The sequence below is a fragment of the Lampris incognitus genome, chromosome 20, assembly GCF_029633865.1.
Source record: "Lampris incognitus isolate fLamInc1 chromosome 20, fLamInc1.hap2, whole genome shotgun sequence".
Lineage (NCBI taxonomy): Eukaryota > Metazoa > Chordata > Actinopteri > Lampriformes > Lampridae > Lampris > Lampris incognitus.
In genome coordinates, this window is record NC_079230.1 from 10,449,426 (window position 1) to 10,475,180 (window position 25,755).

Here is a 25,755-nt window from a genome sequence, read left to right on the forward strand (position 1 = left end):
ACATGTTCAGATGGTCTCCAGTTAGACCCCTCTCATTCTCAGGGATTATGTCCCTGTAAAGAGTGTCTAAAAAAAGTCAGCAGATGTTGTGTGTTGTATGGACCAAGACGGGGGATATGGATGAGGGAGGACGCCGTTTTCTGAGATGGCTGCACGCATAGTAATATTCCCTCCTCGTTGGCCTGGGACATCAATGGCTGCTCTCTGACCAATGCGATTCCCTGCACGTCTTCTACCTTTTGCCAGATTGAAACCCGCTTCATCAATGTATATGTGAATGTGTGCAGCGGTTCCCTGGCCTCCAGTACACGCTTTATCACAGAAGAGGGAGCGAGAAGAACTATAACAACTTTTCCTGTATAACATAATTCATTTTGGACAACATATTGTACAGTGTGCACTGTGAATACACAGAACTGTCATTTAAGTGTAGTGCATGGCAGACTGAACCTCATCCCAGACTACTGTCATACTTTCACAGGCGATGCTAAATGTGGGCGGATCAGGGTTTACTTGGCACAGACAGAACCCATCTCCGGATAACAGTCGTCTCATTCAATACAGCGTTGCGTGATGGGAAATGCAAAGAAATACAAAGAAGCAAATAATTCTGACATTGTCTATAAAGCGAACTTGTAGACAGGACGTATAACTGTGAGGATAATTGGGATCGTGCGTCGGCAGTAATACGGAGTCGCCGTTGACGTGGTGGCACCGTGATCCAGATAGATGTGTGTGAGAATAGGGTGGTGTGTGTGAGGACTAGAATTCATACTTACCTGGCAGGGGAGATACCATGATCAAGAAGGTGGTTCACCCAGGGCGAGGCTTGACCATTGCACTCCGGTTGTGCTGACCCCTGCGAATTCCCCAAATGTGGGAATCTCGACTGCATAATTTCTGGTAGTGGGGGACTGCGTTCGCGCTCTCCCCTGATCACGTGTTGAACAATAAGTATGTTTTGGCGATTGTTGATAAGCCACTAGAATGTAAGATATATATACAGTTTATGCTGGATTTGGGTGCTTCAAGTTCGTGGTATAAGGGCACAAGCATAAATTGAGAGCGGATGACTGTGTACAAGACAAGGGAGTATTCTGAGCAAATAAAACATGTTTCGTGGATTGGATGTATTGCAAGAGACTACTATAAAGTAAGCCAAGAACAGGAAAGAACTTTCAGACTTTCACAGGGCGATGCCAAATGTGGGCGGATCAGGGTTTACTTGACGCAGACATAACCCCTTAAGTGACACAAGGTTGATGATTTAAGAAATAGGGTGAAATGACGTGATGTTGCACCCTGGTCATATAAATCGGAGTGAGCATTGCCTTTTAAAATTTGTCTGTCGTTGATGTTTCCTAAAATTGAAAATGAAGTATTTAAGTCTGCCACGTTCGTGTATTATTCGTGCTACTTGAGACTCCAACTGCTCGGTTGAGTACAGTCTTTGTTAATTATTCAATTTGTATTGATTTTAGTCCCCGCAACCTGGTTACATAAACAACTAGTATAACGAGGTTAACACACCACTTACATTGAGGCTGATTTACAGAATACTACAAATAGAAACAATACTATCAAAATGCTCAGCTGTAATGCTTTGGGTAAAGAGTTAATTCAATTCAGTTCCATAACAGATAAAGACAAATAGGTAAAAGACAAACCCTAGACTATATACAGAGTAAACACAATAAATAACATAAACGGAACAAATCGGTGTCTTATAAGGCAGCTATACCAGTCGTCCCACTGCCGGGACTGGGAGCGTGTGGCACTGAATCTTAGATTAGTTAAACTCTTGATGATTACATTATCAGAGTCACGGAGCCGGCAAATAAACGTATACAAGAGTGTGCTGCCAACTCTCAAACAAGCCCCGCAGCTGAGGCGAGGATGAACAGGACGTCGAACATTTCTTTATTTCAACCAACAGGTTACCAACCTTGAAAAGAAAAACACACAAAATACAAACACACATCATTCAAATACCCCTCAACTCAAAGCTAACACACAATATAACTCACTCACTCTCGCAATCACTCACCAGGCCGCCCTCTCATCCAGTCATACTAAAGAATCCCCGCTCTGAAGGTGTATTAACTTTCTTAAGTAGAGGTTTAACCACAACAGCTGTGGTTAAACCTCTACTTAAGAAACCACACCTTGATCCAGGGTCTCTTAATAACTATCGGCCAGTCTCTAATCTTCCATTCTTCTCTAAAGTACTAGAGAGAGTTGTGTATCAACAACTTTTGACCCATATAAAAGAAAACGATCTATATGAACCTTTTCAGTCGGCTTTCAGGCCCTGCCACTCCACTGAAACTGCTCTGACCAGAGTGGTAAATGATCTTCTACTGGCGATCGACTCTGATTCCACTTCTGCGCTTCCACTACTGGACCTCAGTGCAGCCTTAGACACCATTGATCACTGTATACTTTTGCATAGATTAAATTGTAATTTTGGTGTCTCTGGCTTAGCTCTCTCTTGGCTCAAGTCCTACTTATCTGGAAGAACACATTGTGTCTGCTATAATAATATTATATCAACATTTTCTGACATTAAACGTGGTTTGCCACAGGGCTCAGTACTTGGCCCTCTACTTTTCTCTCTTTACATTACGCCTCTTGGCCAAATTATACGCAGTTATGGACTAAATTTCCATTGCTATGCTGATGATACTCAGCTGTATGTGCCTATAAGGGCTGATGATCATACTCAAATCACTAACTTAGAGGCCTGCTTGGCTACTGTGAAAAACTGGATGTCACTTAACTTTCTGCTTTTAAATCCAGATAAAACCGAGATGCTGGTCATTGGCCCTGCTAGACACAGACACCAATTTGATCAAGTAACGATAACAATCGACAACTCTGTGGTTTCACAAAGTGTGGCAGCCAAAAATCTTGGTGTTACGTTTGATCCCAGCCTTTCCTTTGATAGGCACATTAAAGAAATCACCAAGACTGCCTTTTTTCATTTACGTAACGTATCTAAAATTCGGTCTTTTCTCTCCATGGCTGACGCAGAGATTCTAATACACGCATTTGTTTCATCCAGACTTGATTACTGTAATGTTCTGTTCTCGGGTCTGTCACAGTCTAGTACTAAAGGTCTTCAGATGGTTCAGAATGCTGCTGCTAGAATCCTAACTAAAACTAGGAAATTTGACCATTTTACACCAATTCTTGCCTCCCTTCATTGGCTTCCTATCCATGTTAGATCAGAATACAAGGTGCTTCTGCTGACTTATAAAATCCTAAATGGACTTGCCCCATCCTACCTGTCTGACCTCCTTAAACCTTACATGCCATCTCGAGCACTTTGTTCTCAAAATACAGGGCTCCTGTGTGTACCCAAAGTTAAAAAGAAGTCAGCTGGTGGCAGGGCCTTTTCCTATCAGGCTCCATTTTTGTGGAATAAACTGCCTGCTACCATCAGACAATCAGAGTCTGTTGAGTCTTTTAAATCCAAACTTAAAACTCATCTTTTTGCCTTAGCTTATAATTAGTTGCCTTTAATTTGAGTGCTTCACAACCTGTACTGGATGACGGGTTGGTTTTCTGACTCAATGAATTTACCAACCACTCTTCTGCCGACGAGATTATCGAGTATAGATTACATTAGAGTATAGATTATGACGAATTGATGACTTAATTGATTATGGCTAATGACTATTGCAAACTGTTCTCTTCTCTAACATGTCTTTTCTCTCTCTCTGAATGATGTCTTCTCCTTTCTCCTTTTCTGTGTTTGAATGGTGTCATGTGAGTCTCTCTTGCATGCATGTGCAGTCGGTTCTCCGCCCAGGTCTCCGTGGTGATGGTGGCCGCCATTTGGCTGCTGCCTGCCCTTCCACTTAAGTTTTTCTTATTACATGATGATGCTGGTCGCGTGGCTTGGGTCCTGGACTGCTCCGTTGGCACGTGGACACTGCTTGGCATCATGTTCTTCATAAATTTTATGTCCATTATAATTCTGTTATCCTCTTTCAATGTTGTATTGTGTAAATTGTGTGAACACAACATGCATTGCACGCTGTCCATCTTGGGAGAGAGATCCCTCCTCTGTTGCTCTCCCTGAGGTTTCCTCCTATTTTTTTCTCCCTTTTAAAGGGTTTTTTAGGGTAGTTTATCCGATGAGAGGGTCTAAGGACAGGATGTTGTGTTGCTGTTGCTGTTAAGCCCACTGAGGCAAATTTGTAATTTGTGATATTGGGCTATACAAATAAAATTGATTTGATTTGATTTGACGTCACCACCAGTACGTAAACCACCCAATCACAGCAACTCCCCAACTGAGACCCCGGATGCACGCGTTTCTCAACAATGGAATTTCGCAATAAAAGTCCTTATCAAGCACACAGAAATCACATACATCCGAACTGAAATAAATATCATTATTATTATCAATACTCAGTTTCACTTATGTAACTAACAATTCAAACAATGTTACAATTTAACTACATGTAAACGAAATAACTTTCACAAGTTTGTACGTAAACTAAACTAAAATCTCTGGCTAAACACAACTCAAACCCCACCACCCCATAGAAAGTAACACAACGAGCTTTCTTAGAAGAGCCTGAAAGCTGCTGACTCCTATTAATGATACCCTTGCATATAAATTCTTATTGGCCTTAAAAAGTCGAGATAGCAACACCAGTAAACAAAAAGAAAAAGAGAAAACCTTTTAGTCAACGATTTACTGCTCCAGTGATTGATTTTATATTAATCATAATTTACGTACTTGCATTATCTGACCACTTGGAGGCGCCAATGTACTACATCGTGTCTGTCCTGTCGGCCCGCAATTTTAACTTGTTTCTCTACTCGCACTCATTGTGTATTGTTTGTAATCATCAAGGCTGGACTACGTACTGGGTAGAGTGGGGACCTGTCCGGGCTCACTCTGCATCAGTTGGCTTCTGGTAATGTCATTAAATGCACATTTGTTTGGGGATATGCACCATTTATATACATTGTCAACTGAAACGATAGCTAACGTTAGCCGTTAGGGTCTCTCTCGCTCTCTCTCTCACACACACACACACACACACACACACACACACACACACACACACACACACACACACACACACACACAGAAGAGACGGAGGGTCTCCTCGGTATGACGACAGTATTCACGCTCAACCAATCATAGCACCATTAGCTCTTTCAAGGGGGGTTAACGATAACAGGACCTATCGTCTCATTCAATACAGCATTGCATGATGGGAAATTAAATAAATAGAAGACAGCAAATAATTGCTAAACTGTATAAAAAGCGAGCTTGTAAACAGGACGTATAACTGTGAGGATAACTGGGATCGTGCGTCGGCAGTAATACGGAGTCGCCGTTGACGTGGTGGCACCGTGATACAGAAAGATGTGTGTGAGAATAGGGTGGTGTGTGTGAGGACTAGAATTCATACTTACCTGGCAGGGGAGATACCATGATCAAGAAGGTGGTTCACCCAGGGCGAGGCTTGACCATTGCACTCCGGTTGTGCTGACCCCTGCGAATTCCCCAAATGTGGGAATCTCGACTGCATAATTTCTGGTAGTGGGGGACTGCGTTCGCGCTCTCCCCTGATCACGTGTTGAACAATAAGTATGTTTTGGAGACTGCTAATAATCCACTCGAATGTAGATATATACAGTTTATGCTGGAATTGGGTGCTTTAAGTTCGTGGTATAAGGGCACAAGTATAAGGGAGTATTCTGAGCAAATCAAACATGTTTCGTGAATTGGACGTATTGCAAGAGACTACTATAAAGTAAATCAAGAACAGGAAAGAACTGTTGAAGAATAAAAGTGTGAATTAAAGCGTTGCGCTTCGTAGTTCAACCATTTGCAAGAGTTTCACTTTCCTGCAATTCCACTCTTTAAAGTCTCATACGTTCGTATATTATTCTTTTACAATAATTCATTGTTGAGTAGATTTTATAAAATTTTATTATAGCGATTATTCACCTCCAACGAAAATGTATATTTATGTACAACTTATTTTCATCCACGTTGTGTAATGTCGCGTGTATTAAGAAAGCAGATGATTGTGTTCTAAACAAGGTAGTATTCTTAGCAAATTAAACGTTTCGTGAATTGGATGTATTGCAAGAGACTACTATAAAACAAACCAAGAACAGGAAAGAACACCGTCAGGCATTGACTTTCTTTTAATCCAGGAGAGTTTTGTGTAGGTAATGGCTTTTCAATATTGCCTCTCCCTTTTCATAGTGTCCCTTCCTCTGTAGTTTACAGATGGTCCCTTAGCTGCTGGCAGCTGTTACGTTATAACACTTGCAGCTAACGTTGCATTCGGAGTAACGATGGGTGGTGGAGATGAGGAAACATTTAGCCAAGCCTGGCGTATTTATTAGCGAGCTGTACACCCATCTGAACTGAGTCATCACATGGCGCGCGTCTCCTATATAACGAACGTACCCAGCGCCTTAGCGCCTCACAGTGGCACAATCATAATACTGCTCATATTCACTTAACATATAAAACAGTAGTACAGTATTAGCCTACTTGTAGATCAACTGAGGACACATTAACATGTTTCTTAACACCCCCACTTGTACTCAGGTTGCTGTAATCTAAGCAAAAACAAACAACAATACAGAATGTGGACCTTTGTCTTCACACATTTCAAACTCCAAAAAATAACACATGCAAACTTCTTCAGTTTCTGCTTAGTTACAGGTTTTGTCATTATATCAGCAACCATTTCTTCAGTAGAACAATACATCAAAGTTACTCTCCCCTCGTTTACAGTAGGTCTAATAAAGTGGTACTTTATGTCCACATGCTTACACCCGTTGTCTGTTTACGGGGTTTTTGGCATAAACACAGTGGTCGGATGGGTTTTGTGTGAACCCCTTCTCAGTTAGACAATCGTGCAAAATCCTATTCCAATTTCGCCCGAATTGTTTTAGACCATAAAGCGATTTCTCTAGCTTATACACTAGACCATCACCCTTCTCTTCATAACCCTCTGGTGGATTGATGTAGATCTCATAATCTATCGGAGCGTGCAAGTACGCCGTTTTCACATCCATCTGAAGCAGGAGTAGGTTCTCCTGTGCTGCTTTCTGTAGCACCACTCTTCCACTCGTCAGGTTTGCCGTGGGTGAAAAAGTTTCCCCATAGTCTATCACCATTCTCTGGCTGTAACCCTTGGCCACAAACCGTGCTTTGTACTTGTCTCTTCCATCTACATCACTCTTGATAGAGTAAACCCATCTACCCCCCCACTGTTTTCTTGCCTTTTGGCAGGGTTGTCAGGATAAACGTTCTGTTCTCGTTTAACGACTGGATCTCCTCATCCATGGCTTTTACCCACTCTTTTGAGTTAGCTGACCCCATAGCCTCCCCAAACGTCTGTGGAACGCCACATACCGCTCTGTAGCAGTAGTCTACCGTAGTATGAACCCCATCACTATCACTTTCTTCAGTTACGAAGTCCTCTAAGCGACTCGGTTTCCTCCTGTCTCTAGTTGGATACCTCCTACTCTCGAGTTCCAAACAAACACTCTCTTGTGTTTGGTGTCTGTCATTAGACCTTGTCACTGCACCTGGACAATCACTATGTGTACTTCGACGCCGTACACTTGGCTCTTGAGCATTCTCTGTACTGCTATTGACTTCCTGCGTGGTCTCACTAGTCCTAGGCTGTCTCACACTGTCATAGTCATCACTTGGGTCTGGCTCACCTGTCTGTGTCTGTTTCTCCACAGCTGCCTTGCTCACCAACTTCACTAGCCTGTGTTTTCGTACTTTGTTTGTATCTGGATGATAGACCAAATACGCCGGGCTGTTCTTGTCATAACCCACAAAACGCCCCTGGTCACACCTGGAATCAAGTTTTCCCTTGTCCTGTTTGTACGTGGAGCATACAGACCCAAACTTCTGCATTTTAGATACATTAGGCTTCTTGTCTGTCAGCAGCTGGTAAGGGGTCTGCCCCGTACGCCTGTTAAAGCATCTGTTACGTACCATGGCTGCTGTTTGGACTGCGTAGTGCCATATCTGCTTTGGTAGCTGGCTCTCAACTATCATGCACCTACCCATCTCAAAAAGAATACGCCAGCCCCTCTCTGCGGTACCGTTCCGGTGTGGGGAATACGGAGCTGACGTTTCATGTCTGATCTTATTTTTCCTCAACAGTGTTTGGAAATCACTGCACGTAAACTCTGTTCCGTTGTCGGATCTGAAGCACCTCACTTTCCCGTAAGGGGCTACATCTGCTAGGAACTTTTCCGTAGCCTGTACTGTGTCGCTTTTCTTCTTCAGAAAATATACGAACACTGCGCTCGAGTAGTCATCAGTGAACGACTGCACATATTTGTAACCATCTATTGACTCTGTGGCTACAGGACCTGCAAGGTCTGTGTGTACCATCTGTAAGGGAGCCTTTGCTCTTGTATCAGGGTCTCTATTTCTGGTTTGGGCAAAATTTCCTTGTATACATACGTCATACTCTTGTTCGGGCCTACCTGTCTTGCCCTTGATCTGCAAACCCTCAACCACATTCTGCAACTTTAGAACATCATCATAGTTACAGTGGCCTAATATCTCATGCCACATCTGTATGTCGTGACATGCGTTACACTTGTCATTAGACTCACCTTCAGTATGCAAATAATACAGCTTGCCATATACATGAATGTCAAATCTGGCACCGTCTCTGGTTATCATGCCGTCTTTCCCCTCTTTGAAGATGACCGTGGCCCCACTGCTAGTCGCTGCCTTCACTGAGAAAATGTTCTGGGGATATGATGGTATGAATAAAGCGTCTCTCAGCGTCGCTTTGTGTCGCTGTCCTCTGCTGTCGATCAGGGAAACCTCTGCATTTCCCCTTTGCTGGGCGACCCCGCTGCACCGGGTGCCATCTGCCAACTCCACAGTGTGCGTTTCTAGCCTGAACGCGCTGTCGAAGTTCTTGAACTTGATTATGTCCGTGATGATATGGGAGGTGGCCTCCGTGTCCACCATCAGGCCCCTCTCCTGGATGCTGCGCGCCGGCTGCCGCTGGGTACCGGTCTCTCCGTCTCTCATCTTGAAGGCGAAGTCAGCGTCGCCGTCTTCTGAGACTTTACTCGCGCCATCCTGTTTGTCCTTACTGTTCTTGTCCTTGCGCCTACAAGTGGCGTCTTTGTGTGTGTCACTTCTGCAATGACTACACCACGTCTTCTGTCGACATCCTTTCGCTCGGTGGCCTTTGGTGCCACACTTGAAGCGCACCATCTCTGTGTCTTCTTTGTTCCGGTCACGTGCGTTTGTCTTGGCGGGCCGCCGTCCGCTTTTACCTTGAGTCTTCATCACACTGTCGCTCGACTCAGCTGCCTTTATCTTCTCCGTTTCTTCAAAACTTCGCAGTTTAGTCTTGAATTCTGCAAACGTGATATTATTGTAACCGGTTATTTTCTTGCCCGGTGCGGGATTCGATACGGCGTGTACTGCACCACAAGGCGACATCACTAACCGCTCGGCTAAAGGGTCAGAACCTTTGCTAGGGGCTAACGTGTCTTATTAGTAGTTTACATTATCATCCGTATGTGCCACATGTATTGCGAATGGCTTAAACCCCTCAGGCAGTCCCTTTAAGACCATAGCTACTAGTAGGCCATCTCCTAACGTCTCACCCGCGTTCCGCAGTGCTGTGATGGCGGTTTCTGTTCTGATGATGTAGTCCATTACACTTTCGTCGTTCGCCTTCTGAAGCGATGTTAGTGTAACCAGGTTAAAATTAATGTTTTTATTTTATTTTGTTTGAGTATGAAATATCACCAAATCCTGTCTGTGTGCTGTTATTTGTGTTTACTACATTTTATTTTATGTCATTATTTACTTTTATGTGTTTTACAACGACCGTCATATACGTGTACTGTCGTTTTAAGAGAGAGGTCTTATGGGTACACGGAAGACGGAACGCGGGAGAGGCCATTTTTGTTTTGTGGGAGGAGTCTCAAGCAGCAATCGAGCCGAGCCACGCGTGTTTCTTACCGTGGGACAGTTTTGCGGGTTGAGGAGAACGTAACCTTGAGTATCCCTGTAAGAAGATACTGCAAGCTGTGGGATAAAATACTTGTTTATCCTTTCTTACATCGGAGTCCCGTGGACGGTTTCTACTTCTAACGCACACGAGTGGAGTCCGGGCAGTGGTTGAACTTCGACCCCCACGTCCGTAAGAAACACCGCTCCCGCTGGAGGACTGGACGGTTGTCGAAGGGTTTGAAACCAAAATAAATGGCAAGGTGAGCCAAATAGAGTCCTGTGTGTCCCCCCTCCTTCCTTGATTATGATGATGACGATGATGATGAGAGACTGAGGGCCCCCCATAACACCTGGGACCCCACCGAAAATAGAACACAACGCAGAGCTGATGATGGAAGTGACGGGCGTGCAGCAGGCTGACCAGCAGAGAACAGCATAGGACTGCCCCCGTTACATTGGTGCCGTGACCCTCCTGGATTCTGAGAGTGACATCAGTTGCTCGCCGCGGGAGGCTGCTGTCGTCATCAAGCCCCAGACGTCCTCAGGTATTTCTATAGACTGTACACTCATGTTACAGTGGACTGGAGTTGAGCTGTGTGGACACTGAACAGTCATAGCTGTGGTTACCATGGACTGGGCTTGTGAACAGGACATTTGTATATACTGAAGGAAGAAAAACACACGAAAAAAAAAAGGAAAAAAAGGTTAATGTTGATGTGATTGAAGGACTCGTGTGAATAATCTATTGATCTAAACTACTGGATATGTGCATATGTGATTAATCTATTGGTGAATTTGTTGATTGTGTGTGATTGTTTCAATCTCTTAGTGATTTCTAGATTCAATTATTTAAATGAATTGAGCTTTTCACTTTTTTATTTTATTTTTTATTTTATCTGAGTGTTAGAGGTAGGAACATGGCAGAGGGTGGTTCGTACGTAGGTGGGGGTAACATTGCTGATCAGGATCTTTTGGATCGCCAGTGTGCTATGGAGAGGGGGTACCAGTTAGATGTGGGTGGGGGTTTACGGCTAGGTGTAGGTAGGAGTTTCGGGCAGCTCTTAGAGGGCGGGGAACCAGACACCAGAGCACCAGGACCTAGAGACCCGACCACATTTGGCACTCCTCAGTTCACCTCCACACGCTACGTAGAATGGGCCAGGCCAGTTATCAGCGAAGGGGCTGTGCTGGGTAACAGCGAGCAGCCAGTGGGTGAGTTAGCCATGCTCATTACTCGGTTAGCAGAGAAGATAGGAGAGTCAATCACTGCTAAGCTGCAGGAAACACAAATGCTTAGAAACACACACACAGACAGTGCTAGGTCTGCTGAACCGTGTTCGGAGACAGCTCCTAGTGTTAGAGTAGTAATGCAGACAGACGCTAGGGAGCCTCCTATTTTCAGGGGCGATAGCTCTGATAAGTTTACAGTTCATGAGTGGGAGAGCCTTATGACTTTGTATTTGAGGAAGCGAGCCATTCCAGTTAGTGAGCAGTCACATGAGATTCTAGCTAAGCTTATGGGGAAAGCAGGGGACGTGGTGAGGATAAAGCTGCGCAACACATCTGTCGACCACATAGCGAACCCCCACATTATTTTTGATGTACTGAAGCAACACTTTAGTGACTTCACATACTCGAGCATGCCCCTGGCGGACTTTTACAGTACGCTGCCCAAGCCAGGTGAGGACGCTATGGAGTATTGGATTAGGCTTAATAAGACAGTGGAGGTGGCTGACGAATGCTTGAAGTGGCAGGGCCGTAGTATTGAAGAGCCAAGCCACGAGGTAAGCATGATGTTTATCAAACACTGTCCAGATCAGTCTCTTGCCAATGTTTTTAAGTTCAAGTCCGCAGGGAAATGGTCTGCTAGCGAGATCCAGGAGAGGCTTGATGAGCACATGCTGGAGAGGAAGTCCCGTGTTGCTGCAGGTGGACAACGTGAAGCAGGCGCGGTAGAGCGTAGGTTCCATTCACAGGTTCATGTCCCTGTAGTCGACATGGCTCCCGACTTGAACACGACCGTGCCGGTGGTGCTATCTCCCGTCCCGGCTCATGCGTCATCTCCTATACCATTTTGTGCAAGGTCTCCTACACCGTCTCCTGCACCTGTCTCTGGCGGTGATGATTATATGAGGAGTTTGGTGAGCTTGCTAGACCGTTTGGTCAAAATGCAGACTCAGGTTCCAGTTAGCGCTGCAGTCCGGACACCGACGCAGACTCAACCGCCAGCTAGCGCCGCAGGGCAGGTGTCAGACGCACCGCAGAGGTTGTGCAGGGTTTGTAAGTCTCCGGATCACTCCACATTTTCCCACTACAGCCGGGAGAACCGATGTATAAACTGTTTGTCTCCTGGTCATTGGAAGAGGGACTGTCCTCACCCTCAGCCGCCCAACCAGCTCCGTTCTCAGCCTGGTGGAAGAGCTGGTCGTCAGTCTCGTCCGTTAAACTACTAAACCCACACCTAGAGAGGGATGGTGTGGGTAATGTAGATGTATCCCTCACTGATGTCTCCGACCTGGCTCACTTGTATGAAGACAAGTGTGCCAAAGCACCTCAGGGTTCGCGTATGGTCATTCAGGCGACACAGAGGATTCAGGCTTTCAGTGACTTGTTCTATGCTCCTGTTCTTATCAACCAGAGTGTGCAGCTTAATGGCATGTTGGATACTGGCTCTATGTCATGCAGTATCAGTGAAAATGCAGTAGAGAAGCTCCGCTCTGGGGGTGTTTTACCTGAGAAGCAGCAGCCTGAAGAGAACATTGTCTTGATTGGCTGCGGTGGTCTGGAGACTAGGCCTGATGGTTTTTATGACCTCAACATGCAGCTTTATGGTGTTTCCTTTGTCATACCCACTCTGGTCGTGCCCGGTCAGCATGATGATCTGATAGTCGGCACAAACGTCATTAAACATGTGGCCCATGTACTCAAGAGTGGTACTGAGTACTGGGACATCGCGTCCAGACAGGAACATCCGTCTAGTCCTGACGTTGAACAGTTCTTGTCCATGTTCACGAATGTAGAGCGCTGGAGGGGTGGTGCAGTTCCTGAGAAGATAGGTACTGTTAAGCTCACCCAGGCCGTGACACTCTTACCGAGGCACGAGCACTTAGTCTGGGGCAGACTTCCTGCTAAGGTGCCTATGTCAGCTGGAAGCACTGTTGTTGTGGAGCCGACAGACTCCAAGGCCATGCCACGCAGTGTCCTCGTAGGTCGACTTGTCACACCGCTCTGGGGTGATAGGTGGGTACCCATGACTGTTGTCAATCCATCTGACAAAGCCATCACACTGAAAAGGAACTGCAAGTTGGCTGATGTGTTTCCATGCTTGGCGATTGAGGACTTTAATGTTTTCCAGGGACTGCAATCAGTTGCAGGGAGGCATGAGTCCAACGCCACAGATAGTGCCTGTCCCCCTGTCCAGCCGGCTAGGAGTTTGTCAGAGCTCGGACTCAGTGACATTGACCTCAGCTCCTGTCAGGTTAGTGAGGCATGCAAGTCCCAGCTCACTCAGCTGCTCACCGAGTACCATGACATCTTCTCCAGGGACTCTCTGGACTGTGGCGAGGTCACAGGATACACACATCGCATCCATCTGGTGGATGAGCGCCCCTTTCGCTTGCCCTACAGGAGGGTTCCCCCAGCCCACTATCAGAAGTTGAGACAGGTTCTCACTGATATGGAGGAGAAAGGGATTATCCGGAAGTCCTCGAGCGCATACGCTTCACCGCTGGTTATGGTATGGAAGAAGGATGGCGGGCTTCGGATCTGCACTGATTTCAGATGGCTGAATGCTCGGACCTTGAAAGACGCTCATCCCTTGCCACACCAGTCGGACTGTCTTGCCGCGCTGGGTGGTAACTGCCTCTTTAGTACGATGGACCTCACCTCTGGCTTCTTCAACATCCCAATGCATGAAGATGACAAGAAGTACACTGCTTTCACGACTCCCCTTGGGTTGCATGAATACAATCGCATGCCACAGGGCCTTTGTAATAGCCCTGCAGCCTTCATGAGAATGATGATTGGGATCTTTGGGGATCTGAACTTCACGAAGCTTTTGTGCTATCTTGATGATCTTCTTGTCTTCGCGCCGTCAGAGGTTGAGGCTCTGTCGAGGCTCCGCACTGTGTTTCAGAGGTTGAGGGAGAACAACTTGAAACTGGCTCCGAAGAAGTGTCATCTGCTGCAGAAGCGGGTGCGGTTTTTGGGCCACGTGGTTGATGGCGGAGGTGTGTCTGTCGATCCCTCCAAAGTAGAGGTCATCTCCAACATGACAGTGCAGGATCTCATGGAAGGTGATGGGTGCACGCCTTCTGTTCGTAGGATCAAATCTTTCCTTGGTATGGTATTTTACTACCAGCATTTCCTCCCGAACTGCTCCTCCGTGGCTAAGCCCCTGTTCGCCCTTACAGCTGGACAAAAGAGGAGGGGGAGGTCGGCTAAGGATAAGAAGCCCCATGGCAGCTTCCGTAAGCTTACCTCCGCAGACTGGACGGTGGAATGTGGGGAAGCATTTGATCTGTTGAAGACGATGTTACTGGAGTGTGTGGTGCTCGCCCATCCAGACTTTGAGGTGCCTTTCATTTTGTCGGTCGATGCGTCTTTGGACGGACTCGGCGCGGTGCTGTCTCAAGTGCCCCGAGGAGAGTCCAAGGCCAGACCTGTTGGTTTTGCAAGCAAGTCCCTCAGTGCCTCACAGCGGAAGTATCCAGCTCATAGACTGGAGTTCATGGCGCTGAAGTGGAGTGTTTGTGAAAAGTTCAGCCACTGGCTGAAGGGTCAAAGCTTCACCGTTTGGACAGATAATAATCCGCTGACTTATCTCCTAACGAAGCCGAAGCTTGACGCGTGTGAGATCCGCTGGGTGTCTAAGTTGGCGTCTTACACCTTCGATCTCAAACACCTGCCAGGGAAGAAAAACGTGGTGGCGGATGCATTGAGTCGCGACCCTTTTTCCAAGCCCGTCAGTCAGAGGCTACTTAGGGAGCCCTACCCGGCCCTTGTTCAGGAAGCCGACGGGGTTGAGGGGGACTCTGTGCAGGATGTTTTCAGACTCAGTTGCCAGTCCCAAACACTGAGTAGTGCGCGATCTGGGTTTGCTTGTGATGCAGCTGAGGTCAGGGCTCTTTGTCAAGCCAAATGTGACTGGCCTGATGCATCAGTATTCACAGCACTCAGTTTGGTCCAGCACGTTCAGCATCTGTCGGGTGGTCAGGATACACTGCCAATGTTATCCACCGAGGAGCTCAGGTTGAGTCAGGAGCAGGACCCCTGCATCTCCAAGGTGTTGCCCTTTGTCGCTGTTCGGAAGCGGCCATCGAGGCGTGAGAGGCATGGTGCTGACCAGAAGGTCCTCAGGCTGCTGAAACAGTGGGAGAAGTTGGAAGTCAATGATGGTGTCTTGTACAGGGTGACAAAGGACCCAGTGTCCAAGCAGAGGAGGTCTCAGTATGTTTTACCTCTGAGTCTGAAAGACAAGGCACTGTCTGGCATCCACGATCACGCTGGTCATCAGGGCCAGGACCGTACTCTCTCTCTTGCAAGGCAGCGTTTTTATTGGCCTGACATGGAGAGGGATATCAGAGCATATGTCAGATGCTGTCGGAGATGTGTGTTTGGGAAGACCCCAGAGCCAGCTGCTTGCGCGCCCCTGGAGAGCATTAAAACCTCCGCACCGATGCAGCTTGTGTGTATGGATTTCTGGTCCGCTGAGGACAGTAAGCAGCGGTCGGTCGACGTCCTAGTGGTTACTGACCACTTCACTAAGCTTGCTCACGCATTCCCCTGCGCCAATCAGACAGCGAAGCAGGTCGCCAAGAAACTCTGGGATCATGTATTCTGTGTTTACGGGTTTCCGGAGAGAATACATTCTGACCAGGGCACAAACTTTGAGAGCAACCTGATTGCAGAGCTTCTCAGGTTGGCGGGTGTAGCGAAGTCCCACACGACGGCCTACCATCCTATGGGTAATGGCGGGACAGAGCGGTTTAATCGCACGATGGGGAATATGCTCCGTTCCCTTCCGCTTCAGCAGAAGCAACAGTGGCCTCAGCAGATCCATTCTCTCACGCTCGCGTACAATGCCACTGTTCACGAGACCACGGGTTACGCGCCTTTCTTCCTGATGTATGGGCGTGTCCCAAGACTGCCGGTGGATGTTATGTTCAGGCAGGTTTTGCATGACCCTCACGTTGTTGATTATGACTCTTATGCTCAGTCTCTGCTTTCCTGTCTAAGGAGTGCAATGGAGATCGCTCAGAAGCACTCCACGGCTGAGCAGCAGCATCAGGCGCGACAGTACAACAGACATGCCAAGGGCACTGTCCTGTCTGTCGGGGATCGTGTTTTGGTTGCGAACCAGAGTGAGCGAGGGAAGAGAAAGTTGGCTGACAAATGGGAGAACGGAGTGTACACGGTTGTCGGTGTCAACCCCAATATCCACGTCTACAAGATTCAGGATGCAGAGGGGCACACCAGGGTGGTGCACAGGAACCGTTTGTTGGAGGTCAACTTCTTGCCCCTCCCTGAGTTAGATCAGGGTGAGGAGTCCAGTACAACCAGTCAGTTGCTTGACTGCGCAGGGTCCAATGAGGAGGACAGTGCAGATGGCCTGACGATCTCAGGGGATGCAGTGGGGCTAGCAGTCTCATCACTTGGAGACTCACCTAGATCTGAGTGGGCAGAAGCGGAAGAGTTCATTCCGTCTAGTCTGGTAGTCAGTCCTGTGGGGGCCACTGCTCAGTCTCCACCCAACACACACGCACCACACAACACACATGCACCACACATAGAGGCATCACACTCACTCGATGTAGGTGTTATATCTCACACTGATTCGCACACAGGGGCACCACCCTCACTCGATACAGATGTTGCAGCTCGCACTGTCTCACGCACAAGTAGAGAGCGATGGTCGGGTTAGGACACGCACAGGGAGGGTGGTGAGGTCAGTGAACAGGTTAATAGAATCTATGGCTCAGATGCCATTTCTACGGAGTGTGAGGGTTTGAACTTTGATGGAGGTTGGAGTCATTCAAACTAGTTTAATGTGAGTTATTAGGTGTCTATCAGACAGGGTTGTTTTGGGCCAAGTGCATGGTGTGGCGTATCAGGCGTCACATTGATCTAAGGGAATTCTGAGACTTGATCAACCTCATTATTTTCTGGACCTCGTAACCGAGGTAGCTCCTAAGTTGACTGGAGGACTAGGTCCTTCTTTTCACTTGTGCCAGTAGTCAGTGATGGGCTTTTCCTTTCCTCTTTCTCTTTTTATCCTGCTGTCAGGATGTTGGTGAATTTCAGGAGGGGTGAATGTAACCAGGTTAAAATTAATGTTTTTATTTTATTTTGTTTGAGTATGAAATATCACCAAATCCTGTCTGTGTGCTGTTATTTGTGTTTACTACATTTTATTTTATATCATTATTTACTTTTATGTGTTTTACAACGACCGTCATATACGTGTACTGTCGTTTTAAGAGAGAGGTCTTATGGGTACACGGAAGACGGAACGCGGGAGAGGCCATTTTTGTTTTGTGGGAGGAGTCTCAAGCAGCAATCGAGCCGAGCCACGCGTGTTTCTTACCGTGGGACAGTTTTGCGGGTTGAGGAGAACGTAACCTTGAGTATCCCTGTAAGAAGATACTGCAAGCTGTGGGATAAAATACTTGTTTATCCTTTCTTACATCGGAGTCCCGTGGACGGTTTCTACTTCTAACGCACACGAGTGGAGTCCGGGCAGTGGTTGAACTTCGACCCCCACGTCCGTAAGAAACACCGCTCCCGCTGGAGGACTGGACGGTTGTCGAAGGGTTTGAAACCAAAATAAATGGCAAGGTGAGCCAAATAGAGTCCTGTGTGTCCCCCCTCCTTCCTTGATTATGATGATGACGATGATGATGAGAGACTGAGGGCCCCCCATAACACCTGGGACCCCACCGAAAATAGAACACAACGCAGAGCTGATGATGGAAGTGACGGGCGTGCAGCAGGCTGACCAGCAGAGAACAGCATAGGACTGCCCCCGTTACATTAGCATGGTGTAAAAGTTGATTATCCGGGGGTTTCCCTTCCCGGCATAATACTCTCTCAATATGTTCAGGGCTCTTCTTCCATCGTTGGCCGCATCCCTCATAATTAACGAGAGGCTTTTGTCATCTAACAGTAAAATCAACTCGGTGTAAGACTCTGGAAATGGGTTATAAAGCAAACTGGGCTTTTGTTCATTCGTCTGCAGCTCAAGAAAGGTCTGCAGTCAATTTGTCACTCTCGATCTGATCTGACAAGGCCTGGTAATTTTCCATTTGGACAGGTTTCTAGCGCCCTCTACAGGGGACTGCTGGAACATGCAGGGACATGCATTAACTCTTTCTAGGGCAGCTAAAATCATGGGGGTTACATCCTCCCCTCCTGAATCATTATGCATCCTTGCATATGGTAAACTACAAGCTAAACTATATCTGAGGACATAGGTTCTAACTGACTTATATAAGGAGTAGTGTCAAAGTCAAGGGCTTGGGAGAATGCTTGGACTAAGCCTTTTAAGATGGACTGCGTGACTAAGACTAGGGGGTTCCCTAGAGTAGGGTAAGTCAATTTTTAGGGGCTGTTCTCTGTCTGGAGGACCTCCTGAGCTCCATCTGTTCATCTTGGGCAGGGTCATCGCCTTCTCTGGGATGAAGCATTTTGTCGTCCTCCGATTCCTCTGTTGTTTCCGATTCCTGATCCTTTGTGTTTTCCTCTACAGACTGATCATCCTGGCTTGTGTCCTGTGTCTCGCTTCGGATATCCTCAGCTTCAACTCCTACAACTTGATCCACAGGTAAGTACTGTACTTGGTTTATTTCCAGGATACCATCCATTTGAACGTCTCGAGATTGGAATATCGGAGCATCGGGATTAAGTGAGGACACTTCCTGTCTTGGTTCAGCTTCTTCGCTCTCTTGGCTACGTCCAACCTCCCATTGGACTTCCTCCTCTCCTTGCTCTTCTGGGTCTGTGGATCGTCTTCCTGAGTTGAACTTCTCTTGCTCCTCTTCATATGTCTGACCATGCTCTATCTCAATAATGACTGCATCCCGCAAAGCCTGGGATTGGGGAAAGTAATAGTCAGCATCATCTTCATTCTCGAGCATCTGCTCATGGTCAGGAGGACCATAATCTACTTCGACAGCTGGCTCGTGCTGAGGGATATCTTTGCGGGGCTTCCGCTGATGGAGTTCCACTTCTTCAGCAGTGGACGGCAGGAACCCGCAAGGCAAGAGCAAGTCTCGATGCAACACCCGCTCAGGCCCTTCTGAGTTCTCTGGCAAGACAACGTAAACCGGGGAGTCCTTGATCCGCTTTACAACCGTGTAGATGGTTTGACTCCAGCGGTCGGCAATCTTATGCTTCCCGCGGATCCCGACGTTCCTCACTAGGACACGGTCTCCAGTCTCCAAGGCTGATTCTCTGACTTTGTTGTCATACCTCACTTTATTCTGCTGAGCATTCTTGGCACTACATTCTGTAGCAAGCGTGTAGCTTTCTTGCAGGGTTTCCCTGAGTTTTTTCACAAAGTCGGAGCGTGACACTTTGCTGTTTCCCTCCGGGTTCAACCCGAAGATGAGATCGAGTGGCAGGCTTGGTTGTCTCCCGAACATCAACTGGTATCAAGAGTATCCAGTTGTGTCGTTTTTGGTGCAATTATATGCGTGAACCAATGGCTGCACAAAATCTCTCCACTTCACCTTGTCTTCCTCTTCAAGTTTTCCTAACATCTCCAGAAGGGTCCTGTTAAATCTCTCCACAGGATTCCCGCGTGGATGATAAGGAGTTGCTCTTGTCTTTTTGATTCCGAGCAGGAAGCACAGTTCTTTGACATACTCCCGTGGGGATGAGTATGAGCCAAGCTGTTTCACAATGTCTGAGGCAGGTGGCAACAGACTTTCCAGTATCTTCCGGCATTGTGTGTCAAGAGGAGGGTCATCTTGGAGCGCCACATGAAGGCACCATGTCTCGTAGTCTGCTTCACCAGGGCCCCCTTCCTGAGAAGGACCGTAACCATTTGGACCCCTGGCATGGGACGAGGGACCCATCGTTCTTGATTACATGCTCAACAACTATGCGTTGGATATCAGGTGGGTTCAGAATGTCAGCACTCAGTGCTCTGGGAACGTGTGTTGGAGCTAGTTTCTTTGGTTTTGTCACTTTCTGGATTTTGGGGGTAATTGAAGAGGGGATAGGCCCAGCATTAACTAGTTTTCTGGGTGGGTTCTGGATTAGAGGGTTCTGCTATCGTCAGAGTTTGTGTCATCTGTGTCACCAGAGTCAGAACTGTCACTAAGGTCAAGGAGTTTCGCCTTGGTTGTAACAGGAGTACTGCTAGTGGCCTGAGCTATTTTATCTATGCGATCTATATGCGCCACATCACTTCTGGGTCTACCACACTGGGTAAATCTCTGGGGAAGTTAGTGACAGTTTCTTCAGACTGAAACTCAAGAATAACTTAGCTATCACCCTCTTGTCCTATTTCCCTCACTCTTACCACTTAAGCTACAGCTCCAATTACGCTACCAAATCAAATGATTCGTTCATCTGTGTCTGCTTCTTTTATACTCAGTACCAACACGGCTTTCTACTCCGTACTGTTGTTCAATATTCATGATGGTACGGCTTCACTGGTCAATGTAGAAAGAAAATTTAAAAAAATTAAATATCAGGCCGGCAAAATAATAATAATAATATTTTTTGCACAAATCCTCCTTGGCTGGCTCGCCACTTATGTAAGACTCTGGAAATGGGTTATAAGGCAAACTGGGCTTTTGTTCATTCGTCTGCAGCTCAAGAAAGGTCTGCAGTCAATCCGTCACTCTCGTTCTGATCTGACAAGGCCTGGTAATTTTCCATTTGGACAGGCTGCTCGCGCCCTCTACAGGGGACTGCCGGAACATGCAGGGACATGCATTAACTCTTTCTAGGGCAGCTAAAATCATGGGGGTTACATCGGCATATGCGTCGATATTTTTCTTTGCGTCTGTCGCTATCTCGGCCTCAGTTCTCGGTTCTCCCAGGACCGTGTCCTTTAGCCCTAATAAATGAAAATGTCCCAACATTTCAGTCTCCCAAAGCTCATACTTAGTCTCATCGCCGTCGAACGTCAGCCGAGGCAACCTGCTTGTTCTTCGTTGGTCCATGGTGCTAGCTTGCTCTTCTTGCTAGCTAGCAACCCGTTAGCACGCGGTTCGTTGCGACTTTCTAAACGGTGGAAAACAACAAACGTTTCTTCTGAACGACTCCTGGGCTAATAACCTGTTACGTTATAATACTGTTGCAGCTAACGTTGCATTCGGAGAAACGATGGACGGTGGAGATGAGGAAACATTTAGCCAAGCCTGGCGTATTTATCAGCGAGCTGTACACCCATCTGAACTGAGTCATCACATGGCGCGCGTCTCCTATATAACGAACGTAATGACGCAAGCATGCGTCATCTATACCCAGCGCCTTAGCGCCTCACAGTGGCACAATTATAATACTGCACATATTCGCTTAACATATAAAACATTAGTACAGTATTAGCCTACTTGTAGATCAACTGAGAACGCATTAACATGTTTCTTAACAGCAGCCAAACAAATCCCCATTAACCCCAAAGAAAAACAACTTAAAAAAAAACGTGTTCATGGGTTAATGCAGAGCCCGAATGTGCAATATAAAACCCTTTACCACAGTCTCCACACGCTGTCAGCAAGGCGAATCGGATGCCGCTTAATAAATGAACAGCCAATCAGAGTAGAGCAACTTTAACTGGAGAGCAAACGAATTTTGGCAGTCCGTTTTTATTCTCACGTCTTCCATAGCATCTGTTTTACTGTTACCGACACTTCGGTGTGTTTTTCCCCCTCTTCTTCTTCTTACATTTAAAAGGTCAAGTAGGCTGCTATCGTCTCACATTGATGTTCAGGCTGCTTACATCGACATGTAAGTAAGCTGCTTTTTAGTTTCACGTTACTTCGTCTTTGTGAACTGAAATGGAAATGAACTTGTTTTTTTCAATCGTCTCAGTTTGATCTTGGATCTACAGGCTCCACAGCCAGACTGAACCTCATCCCAGACTGCTGCAATACTTTCACAGACTTTCACAGGCGATGCTAAATGTGGGTGGATCAGGGTTTACTTGACGCAGACAGAACCCCTTAAGTGACACAAGGTTGATGATTTAAGAAATAGGGTAAAATGACGTGACGTTACACCCTGTTGCACAGTAGGTGGCGGTATGCAACTTAAAGTTGTTTGCGATCCGCCAGTAACCGGAGAGAAGAAGAAGACCTGTGGGCGGATCAGGGTCTATTTGGCACAGACAGAACCCCTCTCCGGATAACAGTCGTCTCATTCAATACAGCGTTGCATGATGGGAAATACAAAGAAATACAAAGAAGCAAATAATTCTGACATTGTCTATAAAGCGAACTTGTAGACAGGACGTATAACTGTGAGGATAACTGGGATCGTGCGTCGGCAGTAATACGGAGTCGCCGTTGACGTGTTGGCACCGTGATACAGATAGATGTGTGTGAGAATAGGGTGGTGTGTGTGAGGGCTCGAATTCATACTTACCTGGCAGGGGAGATACTATGATCAAGAAGGTGGTTCACCCAGGGCGAGGCTTGACCATTGCACTCCGGTTGTGCTGACCCCTGCGAATTCCCCAAATGTGGGAATCTCGACTGCATAATTTCTGGTAGTGGGGGACTGCGTTCGCGCTCTCCCCTGATATTCATGTCAACGACAAAATTAGATCAACAAAATCTGACCGACTGCAAGAGTTTAAGACGCATAGAATGCTCATCAGACCTTTAGCTTTACTGCTGTAGTCAAATTGTTTGCATGTAACCCATTATCGTGTGTTACAAGGTCATATAGGAGAAGCGTGTCTGTCGGATTTGGGTGCTTTAAGCACGTTCAAAATGCCGCGAGTCAAATTGGAGAAATGTATTACAAGCGATTACTACCAAAGCAAGCCAAGAACAGGAAAGAACACCGTCGGGCATTGACTTTCTATTAATCCATGAGAGATGTGTAGGTCATGGGTATCGAAAGAGTCATCTTTAAAAAAACCTTATTTGTCTTCATCGAGGTAAAGGTTGTACTGATACCTGTCAAAACTATGCTGTGCTTTGGACATTTGTATGCTATTGATGCTTCATGTCAAAGATGGGTTATAAACATTTGTGTCAATAATTAATCGAACCCTACTTTGTAAATTAAGGGTACGCGTGTCCACCACGTGCTGGTATTTCTCACCACCAATTGGCTGATCTTACTTTGCTGTGGTGATTGTGATTATCAGTTTGTAACGTAAAGCCAGGCAGTGGTGAAACAACCATGATACCGAATCCAGGGCTCCGGGCTCTAGTACAGGGTTGATGTGCTGGTTGTGTTAAGACTATACTTTCAGGGATCATTTCTATAGTTCCTAACTTGAGAAATGTGTTTCTAAAGTGTGAGTCCCGCCAGCCACGATGACGAGTTGCGGTGCTCCTTTCTGAGCGCGAAGCGAGTACAGAGAAGTGATTATATCACGTGCTCTGTGCTATTGATGACCGTTCAGTGCTCCTCTACTGGAGCATCGAAGGAAGGAGTGCGTTCAGAGTGGTAGCTTTTATCACATGTGAAATAATAAATACAAGTAAATTACTATGCAATGTGTCTAGTTCAATATTTCGTCTAAGCTAATGTTGTTAAATGCATTGTATTTATTTCGCAGTGTTGCATATTAACTTACATGTTGCTGTAATCAGATACGCCATAATATCTGACCTAATAGCGTGAGTAAACATCCTGCATCTCATTAAACTAAACACTCAGATTTTCGATACTCACCTGAAATGTAGGGGGTTTGTAAAGGGAAACAACAAATCCCTTTCGTAACTGGTTCTTATCTTAATTATAACATTTCTGGTGTGTTCTTTGAACAAAAAATTTCCTCTTCAAGGGTGAAGAGAAACAAATTGAGGTGAGATTAGTCCTTAAACGTTTATTATTGCATTTTTTTATCTAAAAAACTACATCCATCTATGACTAAAGTAGGCATTGGCGGAATAACCACAGAATAAGTGAATGCCTTTGATTCAAATAATCATTGCTTGTGGAATTGCCTTGATTACTGCGTTGTATTGTTTATTAGTACAAACCAGATTGTATTTTCCAATGATAGGATCACGGTTTACTTGGCACAGACAGAACCCCTCTCCGGATAACAGTCGTCTCATTCAATACAGCGTTGCGTGATGGGAAATGCAAAGAAATACAAGGAAGCAAATAATTCTGACATTGTCTATAAAGCGAACTTGTAAACAGGACGTATAACTGTGAGGATAACTGGGATGGTGCGTCGGCAGTAATACGGAGTCACCGTTGACGTGGTGACACCGTGATCCAGATAGATGTGTGTGAGAATAGGGTGGTGTGTGTGAGGACTAGAATTCATACTTACCTGGCAGGGGAGATACCATGATCAAGAAGGTGGTTCACCCAGGGCGAGGCTTGACCATTGCACTCCGGTTGTGCTGACCCCTGCGAATTCCCCAAATGTGGGAATCTCGACTGCATAATTTCTGGTAGTGGGGGACTGCGTTCGCGCTCTCCCCTGATATTCATGTTAAAGATTAAATGTACTTATCTGATTGTCTCATTACTTATATTAATGGCGTTGGAGTTTTGGACCAGAACATAATTTTCCGGTCACTACACTTCACAATAGATCACGTGTGTACTGCATTTGGTAATGCCTCGAAAGTATATTGAGAAAGCAGATGTCTGTATAATATAAGGGAGTATTCTGAGCTAAACAAACGTTCTGTGAATTGGATGTATTACTACAAATTACTAACAAAGCAAGCCAAGAACAGGAAAGAACACCGTCGGGCATTGACTTTCTATTAATCTGGGAGAGATTTGTGTAGTTTCAACTAAAAGATGTTTTAGACGATGGTTGTTAGCACGAAACCTCACACGTAGGAGCCACGATGCCAGACAGCACAGTAACCAATGGACAACTGAGGAGGAGTACTAGTACCACTAGCAAAGCATTGTGGGTATCGAAAGAGTAATCTTTAAAAAACCTTATTTGTCTTCATTGAGGTAAAGGTTGTACTGATACCTGTCAAAACTATGCTGTGCTTTGTACATTTGTATGCTATTGATGCTTTCATGTCAAAGATGGGTTATAAACATTTGTGTCAATAATTAATCGAATCCTAGTTTGTAAATTAAGCATACGCGTGTCCACCACGTGCTGGTATTTCCCTAAGCCCTGAAAACCCGTCTTCAACAGAGCTACTCCCTAGCTACTGCAAATGCTGCCAAAGCCGGTGAACGGAACAAAAAGAGGTTTGACAGACATATCACTGAATCCACCTTAGAGGTTGGTGACCGCGTATTAGTGAGAAAAGTGCGCCTAAGAGGAAAACATAAACTGGCTGACAAATGGGAAGCAGGTATGCATGTTGTTGTCAGTCGGAAAGGTGATCTTCCAGTTTACACAGTCAGGCCAGAAAACAAAGATGGTCCCCTCAGAACTCTGCACAGAGACTTTGTGTTGCCGTGTGGATTCCTACCAACTTTTGAAGAGGAACCTCCTGCTGTGTCAAACAAACCTCGAAGGCCGAGTACGCGTCAACATCCAGACCCTAATCCTTAGGAGCAAGAGCCAGAGTGTAACTCTGATGAAGAGGATGACTATCCGTTATACCCCTGTCAAATTCCAG

At 46.2% G+C, this 25,755-nt stretch overlaps 5 non-coding genes across 5 annotated transcripts; all 5 read left to right on the forward strand.

Annotated features, from left to right (window-relative positions):
- The first annotated feature begins 771 nt into the window (after positions 1-771).
- LOC130131032 (U1 spliceosomal RNA) lies at positions 772-935 on the forward strand. Its single transcript, XR_008812204.1, has one exon. It is a non-coding gene; the product is annotated as a U1 spliceosomal RNA (small nuclear RNA).
- A 4,499-nt stretch (positions 936-5,434) lies between these two features.
- LOC130131033 (U1 spliceosomal RNA) lies at positions 5,435-5,598 on the forward strand. Its single transcript, XR_008812205.1, has one exon. It is a non-coding gene; the product is annotated as a U1 spliceosomal RNA (small nuclear RNA).
- A 16,997-nt stretch (positions 5,599-22,595) lies between these two features.
- On the forward strand, positions 22,596-22,759 carry LOC130131042 (U1 spliceosomal RNA). The gene has a single exon (XR_008812213.1). It is a non-coding gene; the product is annotated as a U1 spliceosomal RNA (small nuclear RNA).
- A 669-nt stretch (positions 22,760-23,428) lies between these two features.
- On the forward strand, positions 23,429-23,643 carry LOC130131182 (small nucleolar RNA U3). The gene has a single exon (XR_008812342.1). It is a non-coding gene; the product is annotated as a small nucleolar RNA U3 (small nucleolar RNA).
- An 831-nt stretch (positions 23,644-24,474) lies between these two features.
- On the forward strand, positions 24,475-24,638 carry LOC130131035 (U1 spliceosomal RNA). Its single transcript, XR_008812206.1, has one exon. It is a non-coding gene; the product is annotated as a U1 spliceosomal RNA (small nuclear RNA).
- Positions 24,639-25,755: the final 1,117 nt, after the last annotated feature.